Genomic DNA, 12,336 nt, shown 5'->3' on the forward strand with positions numbered 1-12,336 from the left:
TTAGACTGCACTCATAATATTAACTTAAAATACTTTACATGCCTTGTATACTAAGTAAACACACTACGATACAAACGTAGACCTCGGTGAACCATCTTCCTCTCTGTCTCTTATATAAAACACATTTAAGTATGACGTCAGCTTACTTTTGAATTGTGACGTTTTAATATTAAGTTTCTTAGGGCCTTGTGTGAAGTCTACCAATCTGCACTAGGCTAGCGTGGTCTAAGGCCTAATTCCTCTCAGTAGTAGAGGGGGCCTGTGCCAACAGTGGGATAGTATATAAAACAGAGCTGATATGATTATAATAGACTAGCTTTTGCCCGCGGCTTCGCCCGCATGAACAAGTTTTCTGGGATATTTTTCCGGCTTACGTCATATGTATTGTTATATTATGTTTATTCACAAATTACATAAAATCATTATAAATTGTAGCCTATGTGTTATTCTAATGTATAACTAATATTACTGTAAAGTTGCATCCAAATCCGTTCAGTAGTTTTTTCATGAAAGAGGAACAAACATACATACATCCATAAATCCATCCTCACAAACTTTCGTTTATAATATTAGTAGGATGATATAATACAGCGTATGAGTTTATCTAGTTACAAGTAAAAGTAAACTTAATTCTCCAAGTACTTGATAAAAGATATGTGAAAGTAGGTTAGTTGATTTTCTTATCTACATTGTAAATGTATGAAATCTTGCAATATTTACTTCATTGCGTATACTTGCATTATTACTATTTCCTCAAACACTACAAGTAGTAAGTCAGTGAAGATAGTCTTCTGTTTATATGTTTATTAGAAGTATATATATATATATATATATATATATATATATATATATATATATATATATATATATATATATATATATATATATATATATATATGTATGTATTTATGCAATAATTGTATTTATGTATATGTATAGTTTACTTCTTTTTTAAATACTTAATTATATCTTTCATATACCTTAAGTTGCTCTTTTTTATTCCCACGGTTTTTCTCTTATATCCCATGGTTGTCTGTAAGAGATTACCTTGGGCGATAAGACCACCACTTGTACTTTTTCTTTTCTTGTACTATATTATTGTCTCTGGTGTACAATAAAGTATAATAAATAAATAATATATGAACCACTTAATACAGATGGTTTAAGGTCTACTACTTCTTACTCTAAAATGAACACAATAAGACTTCTATTCTAAGAAAGGTTAAATTTACCATAAACCAGGAATCGAACTGACAAATCCTCACTTAAGAGCTCATCATTCACACAGCCATAAACGGTGCTAAATATGCACTTAATGTACACAAATGTTTGTAAAATATTCTTCGTTTGAATCTTGACCTTTCAAACATTGCTAATAGAGCTTAATATTTCCGCTTTGCTCGAGGCAAAGAAATATTACGATACTGTGACGTCAATGTTTACTTTATTATAATAATGTCACAAAACGGGGTGAATAGGACGTATATGGTCATTATATTCAGCCGTTTGAACCAAATAATATTAATAAAGCCCTTTATATGCGTAAAATTGAACAGCAAAACAATATTCATCAATAATTATTATGATTCTAAAGTATGTCTCAAATTTCAATGTGCTTAGTAGCAAAGGCCTCTAACTGTTTCCCTTGTCGTCTATTGCGAGCTACCCTCCTCCAGTTTGAACTTGCTGTCTGTTTGATGTCCTTTTCACAACTAATATGTTTATATTTTTTAAACATAGGTATTATAGATATTTCCAGACCAACATGTTATATACTTATACGGTACAATAATTAAAATTGTATGTGCGAATTTGAGAATAAAAAAGTACTAAGAAGTTCTCTGATTGCCGAGTTGTTAGTGATTCGAAAAGTCAAAAAATAATGAAAAATAACCGCGATGAAATTCGTAAAATAGTTTTATTTCATAGTAAGTTTAAACTTAGAAAAACAGAACTGCTATTGGCGGTCTGATCTCTTAATATGGCGAGATTTTCAACCGCCTATTACATCAGACTTGATCGATGAAAGCATATCCTAAAGAAATACTGGTTCGAAGGAGTTCATGAATAAAGATCGAAGTCATTTACTTTCACCAAATCATTTGGGATTGGAATAGTAAACAAATGGAGGAGAAAGTTAACGTTTGGATAATTTAGGTAACATCACTTCCTACTGAGCTTTGTAATCATCGATATACAGGGTCATTTTGACATCGCGTTACTAAATGAAACCCCATACTTATCTACTTGGAAATAACACTTTACAATAACTTACTTGAGCCGTAGATGTAAAATAAAGAAGTGTAAGTTTCGAACAAAATTAATATTAATAAAAAGTAATTTTAATTTTACACACCCTACAGCCACAACTATTAATCTAAGAGAACTTGTTGCAGTGGCAACATCGTACTTTCAGTCATAATTACATCCGCGCACTCGCCATATTCGTATTACACTAGAAAATTATCAAAAAATCTGAAAACTAAAACCAGGATTTTTCGCGAATATATTCTTTATTAATTGATGATTTTTGGCACAATGTTAGCGAAGGTGAAGACGAGTATATGGTTTCATTTAGTAACGCAATGTCAAAATGACCCTGTTTATGTACATACTAGATCTAGTGTTCCGTACACCCATTGTGCTCGACTCAACTGTACTGCAATCCGTACACCTGACTTTAGTATTCATCATTGACGGCATGTGGTTATGTACGGAGTGACGCCTATATAAGAACTCAAGTCTAAGTGTAAACCTGGATGTGAATAAAAATATGAGGCAAATAAGTAAATTATTTGTTGTTCTAGTGAATAAATAGGTTATAACAGTGACGTTTTAGTTGCCATATTAGTTCAGAGTTTGAACAAATAGTTTATATAGACGTCCGTGTCTATAGAATATACGTCAATGTTTGTAATGGGCTGGTATAAAATGTATTACACACATTAGCCTTTTATATTATTGTTCCCTGAAACTCCTCAGGGAACAATAATAAATTTTAACCCGCAAAGATTTTATTCATATTGATAGACAGGGAGGATTTAGATTCTTTTACCACTTCCCTTCAAAGAAAGACAAAATTATGAACTACAAAAGACTAAAAAGGTAAAGATTACAAAAGGTAAGATAGAATAACCATAAATCATTTGGAAAAATAAACTCTAAATGTACGTGTAAAGGGTAAATTCTGACCATCACAAGCAAACCTGGTCTATTTTGATGGTTAATGTAAGGTTAAAATACCTAGACATGATGATCTAGGATTTGTTGGATCAATTCTTAGAAGATATCTTATGAACTCACCCATAACCTTTAATTCATACAGGTTTTCATCCACTGAGTCAAATCACCTATTTCCTGTTAAAATAGGCATATTTTTACTAAATCAATAACGTCATACGGAACTAACACGAGTAGAGCTCGAAATTCTAAGTAGAATCGTGATCTGCCAAGTTACTCATCATATTAAGGTTTTTGCAGATGTGATCATCATGCTTATACTTAATGAGGAAGGCAGAAATGTACATACGACACATCTTAGCCGGATCAATAACTATCAAATACTCCGCATGCTGTCATGTTTAGAGAAGTCCCAGTTCATGTTTATTTTAGTCTTTTAAATTGGAATACAAAAAATAAAAAAAAAACATCAAAATCGGTTGACCTAGTCGAAAGTTCCGAGGTAACAAACATAAAATAAACAGTCGAATTGAGAAGCTTTCTTTTGAAGTCGGTTAAAACAGATTACGCATTTATCCTGAAGGGATATGTAGAGGTGCAACCAGGGGTTTTAATTTTAGCTGTGTGTGTTCCGTTTCATTAGTGGGCGACCATAATAAAAAAAAGTTTTAAAACGTCTCTTACAAACTTTTATTGTCAAATATCAAACTGATCCTTATGTTCCACTGATCAAATTCTACAAAACTATAGACTTCTAGTTAAGTATTGCAACTATTAAGAATATAACAAAAATATTAAAGCAACATTATTAGCAAAACTCAAGATGCAAAGCGAGAAAAAATGTGACCTCAAAATAGCAACATTAGTCACTATTGGAGATAAAAAAAACAAGTTTTTTTTGCATCAAAAACTAATAACGACGCATCAACACAAAAAATATCCTATATAATTTCTTGTATGTTTATAAAAAATTACCTGACTAATTGATTCGTAGAATGGGACCTCATTACTAATGGCATTAAGTTCTTTTCTAAATGGCAGAGCTAGACGGTAGACATAATTGTGTATAGCATTATTGGGCTCGAGCGAGTTAAACAATTTGACAGAACAGCAAGGGACAGACTGTATGGTATTGTGAGAGAGATTATACAACTACTTATTTTCCTAAACTTTAGAGCCGATAGCATATTACTCTATGCTTCTTGCATCTTTCCCATTCTAAGGAATACAAATTGCACATTTGACATTAAAATACAACTAAAAACCAATCACAATGTCAGAATTTACATCATGCGTTACGTTATCTAGTCCAGGCTATTTTCGTTACAAATGAAAAAAAAATATGTTTCGATCTGAAATGATATCAATGTTATTTTACAGATGGGTTTTGTATAAAAACATTGTAGACTACGAAGCTCATACCTTTTATCACCGAAGAGACAGAAGCGCAACCCGTGCACCCACTTTCCGCCTTGGGTATTCCTATGTGATTGTAGACTAAAAGGATATAACGGCGATGCTTCTAGCAACATCTAGAATAAGAACCAGCATGCTTCCATCAAATAACAGTTACGTTTATTTGATAACATTGAACCAACGCCTTACTCCTTCAGATTTGAAATTCTCTGATAATTACTCATCAATAAAATACAGTTATTCACGTCACAAATAACCGACGTATAGGAAAATATGACCACAAGTCGATGATAAATTAATTACTTCATTCGTCAATGAAATTGATTTTATTCCAATACTAACTTTATTATGACCACGATGAGGGCGAAAATTCTTTGAATTCTGTGGTCAAAATGAGTCAATAGATGGTTGAAAGGAATGCTAAATCAGAGTATGTAGTATATTTTATGGATAACTAAGTATTGTTCGCAGCTCTGTCTGAATGGTGGGACTTCCCTGGATAAAAGTTCCACTAAATTATATTGTTTTGGGATAAATTGATCTACCATCATTGATCTAGGTTCTAGTGTATTTATATGCCAATTTTCATCGAAATATGATCAGACATTTCTACGTTTTTCTAACATCCAAACATCTGCACTTTCGCAGTAATATTAGGGTGCCCTTCCATCCAAATCACATTTCAAAATTAACTTTGAAGTCCGGTTGCGATTTCGGCGAATCGATTAAAAACCAATATAATTTTAATCGATTTGTTTAATATTTAACGGTAACACCGTAACGGTTTACCGAAAGTGTAAATTAAATATTAATCATAACCTTGAGTACATTTGTAGCTAATTAATAAAAATTATAACTGGCCCAAGGATTTGTTGTTCAGATTTTGAAAAATGTCTAAAGAATACGATTTTTAGTCGCAATATTTCCTGGAATCTTATTTTTTTTATTATCTTCGAAGGCAGAACTAACAACCTACCTGATGGTAAATAGTTATCATTTCTTATAGACTTCAGGAAAGCCAGGGGCACAATTAGTGAGGGCTAACTAGCGGGTTGGGGGAGTAAGTAAATACCAGAGTGAACACGTTCGTAATAAAAATGATTTCTGAAGACGCAAAGTCCTAGCAGTGAGCGTACTCTGGATACTTTATGCTCGAATGGATTGGTGAAGCCAAAGTGAGTCGAATCGATAAGTCGTGGTCAAAGTTCAGACTGTATATATCGTATCTATCATAATTTTGCCGACAGTCAAGCGAAGCATCACTTCCAAATTAATTTTCCTTGAATCAAACATTTTAATCCACATTACAATAAAATCTATCTATACATATACAAAACAAAGTCCTTAAAAGCTGTTTGTCTGTATGTGACCGAATTTCTCAAAATCTACTGAACGGATTTTTATGAAATTTGGTATGGAGCTAGTTTAAGATCCTGAGAAGGCTATAGGCTACATTTTTTCCCGGGAAAATATATAACAGGATCTTTATCCCGGAAACTACATCACGCGGAAGAAGCCGCGAGCAAAAGCTAGTACTACTATAACTGGTACAGTCAGTCTGAACCAGCACCTTATTAATTAGTACCAATCGTTTTAGAATCAAGCCGGCGTACGTGACCTATAGTTTTTATTTCATCACATCGAGAAGTTTTCTTCGAAACCTAACTATCGAAAGTGGCACCCAGATTCTGCGTAGTAAATTATTCATGGGGAAAACGCTATTTAAATATTATAAGTGTTAATGACCCGCTTTTAATATGTTTTAAATGTTGTAGATAGCGGTTGGCTCGCCCACTATCATGGGAGGGAACACACACGGCAAAACTGTTAAAGTTGCATCTTTGTCTATTCCTTGGGGTAGAGAGATGAAGTTTGTATATGAATTTCGTCTTTGGAACTTGAATGGGTTTGATATTTGACAATATAAATTGGTTGGACTTTGAAAATATATTTATTCGCTTTTTTTTTTTATCTGTAGTCACGCTGTTCGCATTTCGATGTACATCATGAATGGTATAGCTTGACCAGGTTAGTGCAATTGTTTCATTAAAAACCGCTGTAAAGTGACAGCTTGCTGTTGCGTTTTGTATGATACATACCTACACCTACATACATCTTTTACCTATTCAGGGGTGGACAGAGATGTAATAATAGCTATATTTATGCCCGATGTAATAGAGAGCGAGCATATAGCTATAACACATTGGGTATGATTCCAAATTTCAGGTTTACTGAAGAGAACCCAATATCACTTTGCCCGACCCGGAATTCCATCTCGAACCTACCACATACGCAATAGTACTACACCAACTAGGTTCTTATATTACGAGTGAAAATTTTGGAGGCTTGCATAACCCTTTATACTCTATGGACCCATATTCCTTTGCCTTAATGTCGACCGTGGGTTTATTTTGGATTTGTAAGTATTTAGACAGTGTAGTTCATAATTATAATAATAACAGCCCTGTTTTATATACTTGCCCACTGCTGAGCATGGGTATCCTCTACTACTGAGAGGGATTAGGCCTTAGTCCACCACGCTGGCCTAGTGCGGATTGGTAGACTTCACACACCTTCGAAATTCCTATAGAGAACTTCTCAGATGTGCAGGTTTCCTCACGATGTTTTCCTTCACCGTTAAAGCGAACGATAAATTCACAAAGAATACACACATGATTTTTAGAAAAGTCAGAGGTGTGTGCCCTTGAGATTTGAACCTGCGGACATTCGTCTTGGCAGTCCGTTCTACACCCAACTAGGCTATCGCGGCTTTTTAGTTCATAATTACGTGACCTATTTACTGGTCTACCATAAATTTAAAAACATTTTGACGGCCATTTAATTATCAATACGATAAATCCATATCTCAATGTTAATTTCACATATTTATCACTTTTCATTTCGCCTACATACATTGAAGGTCAAATGATTCATAAGTAAATAGAAAACACGTGCTTTCGAATATTTGTTGACTTTTTTTCATGTCAAAACTAATGTTAAGTGCAGAGGTGATTGACAAGGTTAAGGAGTTTGATCTCTTTGACACGAGTGGCAAAATAGCAAGCTATTTAGTTGATGATAAGTGATTATAATGTAGGGTATTTTTTGATTGACCCTTATATAATGTAAAATGACAACTATACTACCAAACTGGGCCCTAAGACCTAAAGTAGGTGAGACTGACTCCCAGCTACTGGACAGTACAATACAGGATGTTTATTAAAGAGGACATTGCTTTTTTTGACGATCGTCAGAATAATGCTACGATTTTTCTATAATTTCTTTCTGATATTGTATATTTTTACCAAGTATATGATAGTTGCTGTCCACTTAGGTACAAAATATATCAACCCTTTCCCCAATGGGGTGGCTGCTAGCTTTGGATAAAACAAAATAACACGGAAAGAGAGGAAAGCATTAAGGGTCTTAGACATTTTCGTTGACCACTCGAAATGCAACTACAAAGGAACAATTTAAAGTAGTTTTTCCATCAGTACTATTCCGGTTTAGCTGACCTATTCAAATTGGATGCAAAACCAGCTACAATGTGCGTATAAATTGTGAATTTATTGCAGTTTTATTTGCTTAATAACGTTTCCTTGTTTTACTGCAAAATGGTTTTGCAGGAGGCATGGTATTGAAGAGTAAAATGTATTATAGAAAAAGGTATTAGCAATGCTAGGTCGATCATATTTATGTAATATCAGCTGATTAACGCTATGGAGTTAGTTTTCGCCACTACCATTAGGACTCGAGATGAATTAGGATAGTAACACGAACGGTGCGTATAACCTGGTAATGTCATGTTTGGTGCAGTAGACGAGCGCTTTCCGCGCTGCCACCGACGCAGTGTATACGCGAGTGTTGTTATGTGTAGTGCAGAAGACGAACGCTCTCCATGCTGTCACCGACGCGGCGTATAGCCGAGTGCTGATATGCGTGGTGCAGTAGACGAACGCTCTGTGCGCTGTCACCGATGCGGCGTATTACCGAGTGTTGATATGTGTGTTACAGTAGACTAGCGCGTTCTGTGCCGTCGTGGGTTCTTCATTCACCCAATTGCTTGTATATAGAGGGCAGTAGCTTAGGCTCTGTGATGACACTGGATAGTCATACATCTGATTGCTGTTATACGTAGTGCAGACGAGCGGTCTCTGCGCCTGTATCTATTACGGCCATTTAAACGTCAGGCGATTATAACATATTGTCATATTTATATAGAAGGCAAACGCTTCTTCGACGGTAACTTTTGCATGCGGTGAATACGGATGTAACTCATTGTACGTAAGGGTACAGTTAGTTAATTTGCATAATTGTATAACTGTTCAAAATCCTTTTTGTGGCGGTCAATTTAAATAAATAAAAAATATTTTATAATAAGTTGACGAAGTCACCGCTGAGGTCATTTATTTTTGATAGTTTTTTTTCTTAATTAACGTAGCTATAAAAATGGCTGAATCAATAAAATCCGGTGGCAACCAAATGCATCAACTTTAAAGGCTACAAGGCATTGTATTAAGATCTTTGAACGGGTAAAAAATAAAAAAAAACTTTTTTAAGTTGAGACGGACAAGAGACTAGATCACTGGCTGTGCAACAAAAATAAAACTCGCACATAATCTTGTCTATGGAAAATTAAAAAGGACAGGACTGTATGATGAACAACGCATTCTGTGATGCAATTGTTTGTGGCTGTTTGGCCAGTCACCTTAGCCTATCTTTTTTTAAACTATTATTTTTAGTAACTTCACATCCTTCACGTCTTTCCAATCGAATTAGCAACATTATAAAACTCAATTACAATGTAATAAGGTTGAAAGTGCATTATAAAGTTGGACGAAGTTAAAATAGATAAAAAATTGAACATACGTGCAGCGGAGCAAGGTTGTGTGGCTTTAAAAAAGTGATAGATCGAGTTACCGACTCCAGTAACTGGAATCTGTATGCAATTATTATTCTATGCAGAGACGAGAGATCCGTTAGCGAAAACATTCGTGTACTTACCCGAAATGTTCAATCTTATTAAACAACACAACACAACACACACACAAGCACAGATCTGTTAATGCAAAACTTTCTACAACTTTACTGATATCACAAGTCGAAAAAAACCTGTTTTGTACACAGACAAAGTATATCCCGATGTGTTATTACACACTGTTGGTTGTTTAAACACGTTTCTATGTGAAAAACAAGTTGTCCCGTGTTTTTTGGTGACGTGAATATTTTTTTTGGGTGCGAGAGCGCGCGCGTGCGTCCCGTCCGAGAGCTCGGTGCCGTCTGACTTGGCCAAAGCATTGGTTGACCTTCGAGTAATGAAATGCGACCAAGTGAAGTTGGTTCATGGACCGGTTCGCTTTAGGCAAAAGTGGCTGTCTTTTTTTTTCATTCTCACTCACTCAAATTCAGTCGGTTTGAGCAATGAGCTTCGCAGCTCCGTGCTTGGAACTTTATTCTTCAGCATTTTTGAGCGTTAAATGGTTGACATTCTTGATTCTTCTCAGTCAATAGGCCTTTTTCAAAATGGCGGATTCAATAAATTATGGAGTGATGTGATGGCATCGAATTGCTTTTATGTTTTGTGTTTCTTCTTCTCATTTGTGTTTCCTATATTCCACTTCGGTGTTGAGTTTACCAGCTGACATGTCTATGTAATGTAAGTATTAAATTAACTAGCTAGAGGTGATGTACGTCAAGAGGTATGCAAGAATGATGCCGGTTACTCCTTAGGTTTATTTAGATAGAAGATTACAATATATTGATAATGTAGTATTTAATGGTTCTATATTATTTCATAAAGCATCTGATTAAGGAAAAATAAGATAGAGACTTAATTAACCCCAATAACCCTACTTACATTTATCTAAGTGTATAATATATTGTATGTAAGTTTTAAAAAAACCATTTAAACCATTTATTTCTCTACACACATACACACAAACACCACAAAAAAAAGTATAAAAAGAAAAAAAAAACACACACTCAGTTAACAATACCAGGCATACAGCGGATTCGTTGCATGATAGGTATGTGTGTAAACTTGTCAAACTTATCTCTGTCGTTCGATCCCTAGACACAGCTACTGCACCAACCGCAAATAATAAGTTTGTAATAGTAAATTCGCTTTCTTGGTATTAAAGTACAAATTGGTTTTCAAAAATTTTCGGTTACATGTGTTGTAAGACATTGTTTTGCGGTATAAAACTAGTCTGCAGTTTTTACTGTCTCGATCTCTCTGTTTTGACTGTCACCGTGGCGTAGTTGTATTGCATGCGCGTTACGGCTGCGCTCTGAAGTCCTGGGTTCGAATCCCGGGTCGGGCAAAATATATTTGGGTGTTTTGCTCAGTATCAGCCTGGAGTCTGGAATTTCTGGTGGATATGGCGATAGGCTCGCCGTCTATCACATCATGGGACGGAACAGACTTGGCGAACAGTGCGCCCTGGTTGCGCCTCTGCATACCCTTCACGGATAAATGCGTGATGTATGTTGGTTTGTTTTTTCTCGATTTCTTTGATTTTTTATATTTGAATGTAGCCTCAAGGTCAAGGGCAGCCTAGGGTGTTTGTCGTCCAAAAATTTAAAATTTCAATACCTACTTACAATATTTGACAATAACATATTTTTCAATTAAGCTGTTTCATTATCTCGATGTGTTTCAACCAACCGATTCACCAGCTTTATGCTATATAATCTAGCCCGTGTTTTAAGTGTCGACTACATCTAGATTTTACAATTATACAACTTTTTTAATTTTTTTAAATTTTAGCTGTTGGTGGTCCGATCTACGCAGAATGAGCTCACAGTGCCTTGAAGTCTGGCAAAAGAACGGTCGCCAGACTTCAAGACACTGTGAGCTCATTCTACTTCTAGATTAAAGCCCCGAAAAGATAAGTATGACATATGAAAAAGGGGAGGCGGTAGACATGAAGGTATTTGTCTGTATTGCATTTAACCTTTATGGTTAGGCGTAGGTGGTATTTGTAAGCCATGGCTGTCTTAGAGACGTATGTGACGGTCAAATGTCAAAAAGTTAGACTACTTTTATGATATTTTTATTACGTAATCATCTTGGTCTATTGACAGTACTTTCTGTTGAACCGTCACATGCGCAGAAGCAGGCCACCGTTGATTTTAGTCGGCATTTAGATGATATCTAGATCGGAAGGCCGGTAAGTCCATTTGAATCCTTAAATTTAGTTTTAATAGCATGGGTTTGTATTACCTTAGTGGTTTTTTTATATTTCATATAATAACATTTTTTGATTGATGACTCCTTCTTAGCCGAACTTCAGCCATGGCGGCCAATCGGAACTAATGTTTCTAATAGACATAATAAGACTTCTCATGTCACAGGATAGCGAGCGCAATGGAATACCAAATAATACTTACTTTGCAATTCAAGGTGTTAGATGTTTCTACTGTTTATGGGCGGTCGTATGGCTTACCATCAGGCGAACGGCAAGCTCGTCTCGTTATTCAAAGGAATAAAAAAATACGGACGAAAAATAAGCGACAATTTTTAAATCGTTTCTAACATGCTTAGGCTTTAGATTAGCATTTTAAAATCTAGATTTGGAGAAAAAAAATATTGTTCAAAATAAAACAATAAATTACGACCACTTAAAAGTCGTGCTTTTAAATAAAAATAAAAAACTAGATAAGTGCGAGTTGGACTCGTGCGCCGAGGGTTCTGTACAAACTTGTTGATTAGTAAGTTTACAAGTTCAGACTTGACAA

General features: G+C 35.1%; 1 protein-coding gene across 2 annotated transcripts in view; it reads right to left on the reverse strand.

Annotated features, from left to right (window-relative positions):
* The window catches only part of LOC115452510, a 103,983-nt gene extending 94,092 nt beyond the window's left edge, over window positions 1-9,891 (reverse strand). For both annotated transcript variants that reach the window (XM_037443904.1, XM_037443894.1), the window contains exon 1: window positions 9,601-9,891. The gene's annotated coding sequence lies outside the window, so the exon portion shown is untranslated. The remainder of the gene's footprint in view (window positions 1-9,600) is intronic.
* Window positions 9,892-12,336: the final 2,445 nt, after the last annotated feature.

The sequence above is a fragment of the Manduca sexta genome, chromosome 5 (assembly GCF_014839805.1).
Source record: "Manduca sexta isolate Smith_Timp_Sample1 chromosome 5, JHU_Msex_v1.0, whole genome shotgun sequence".
Lineage (NCBI taxonomy): Eukaryota > Metazoa > Arthropoda > Insecta > Lepidoptera > Sphingidae > Manduca > Manduca sexta.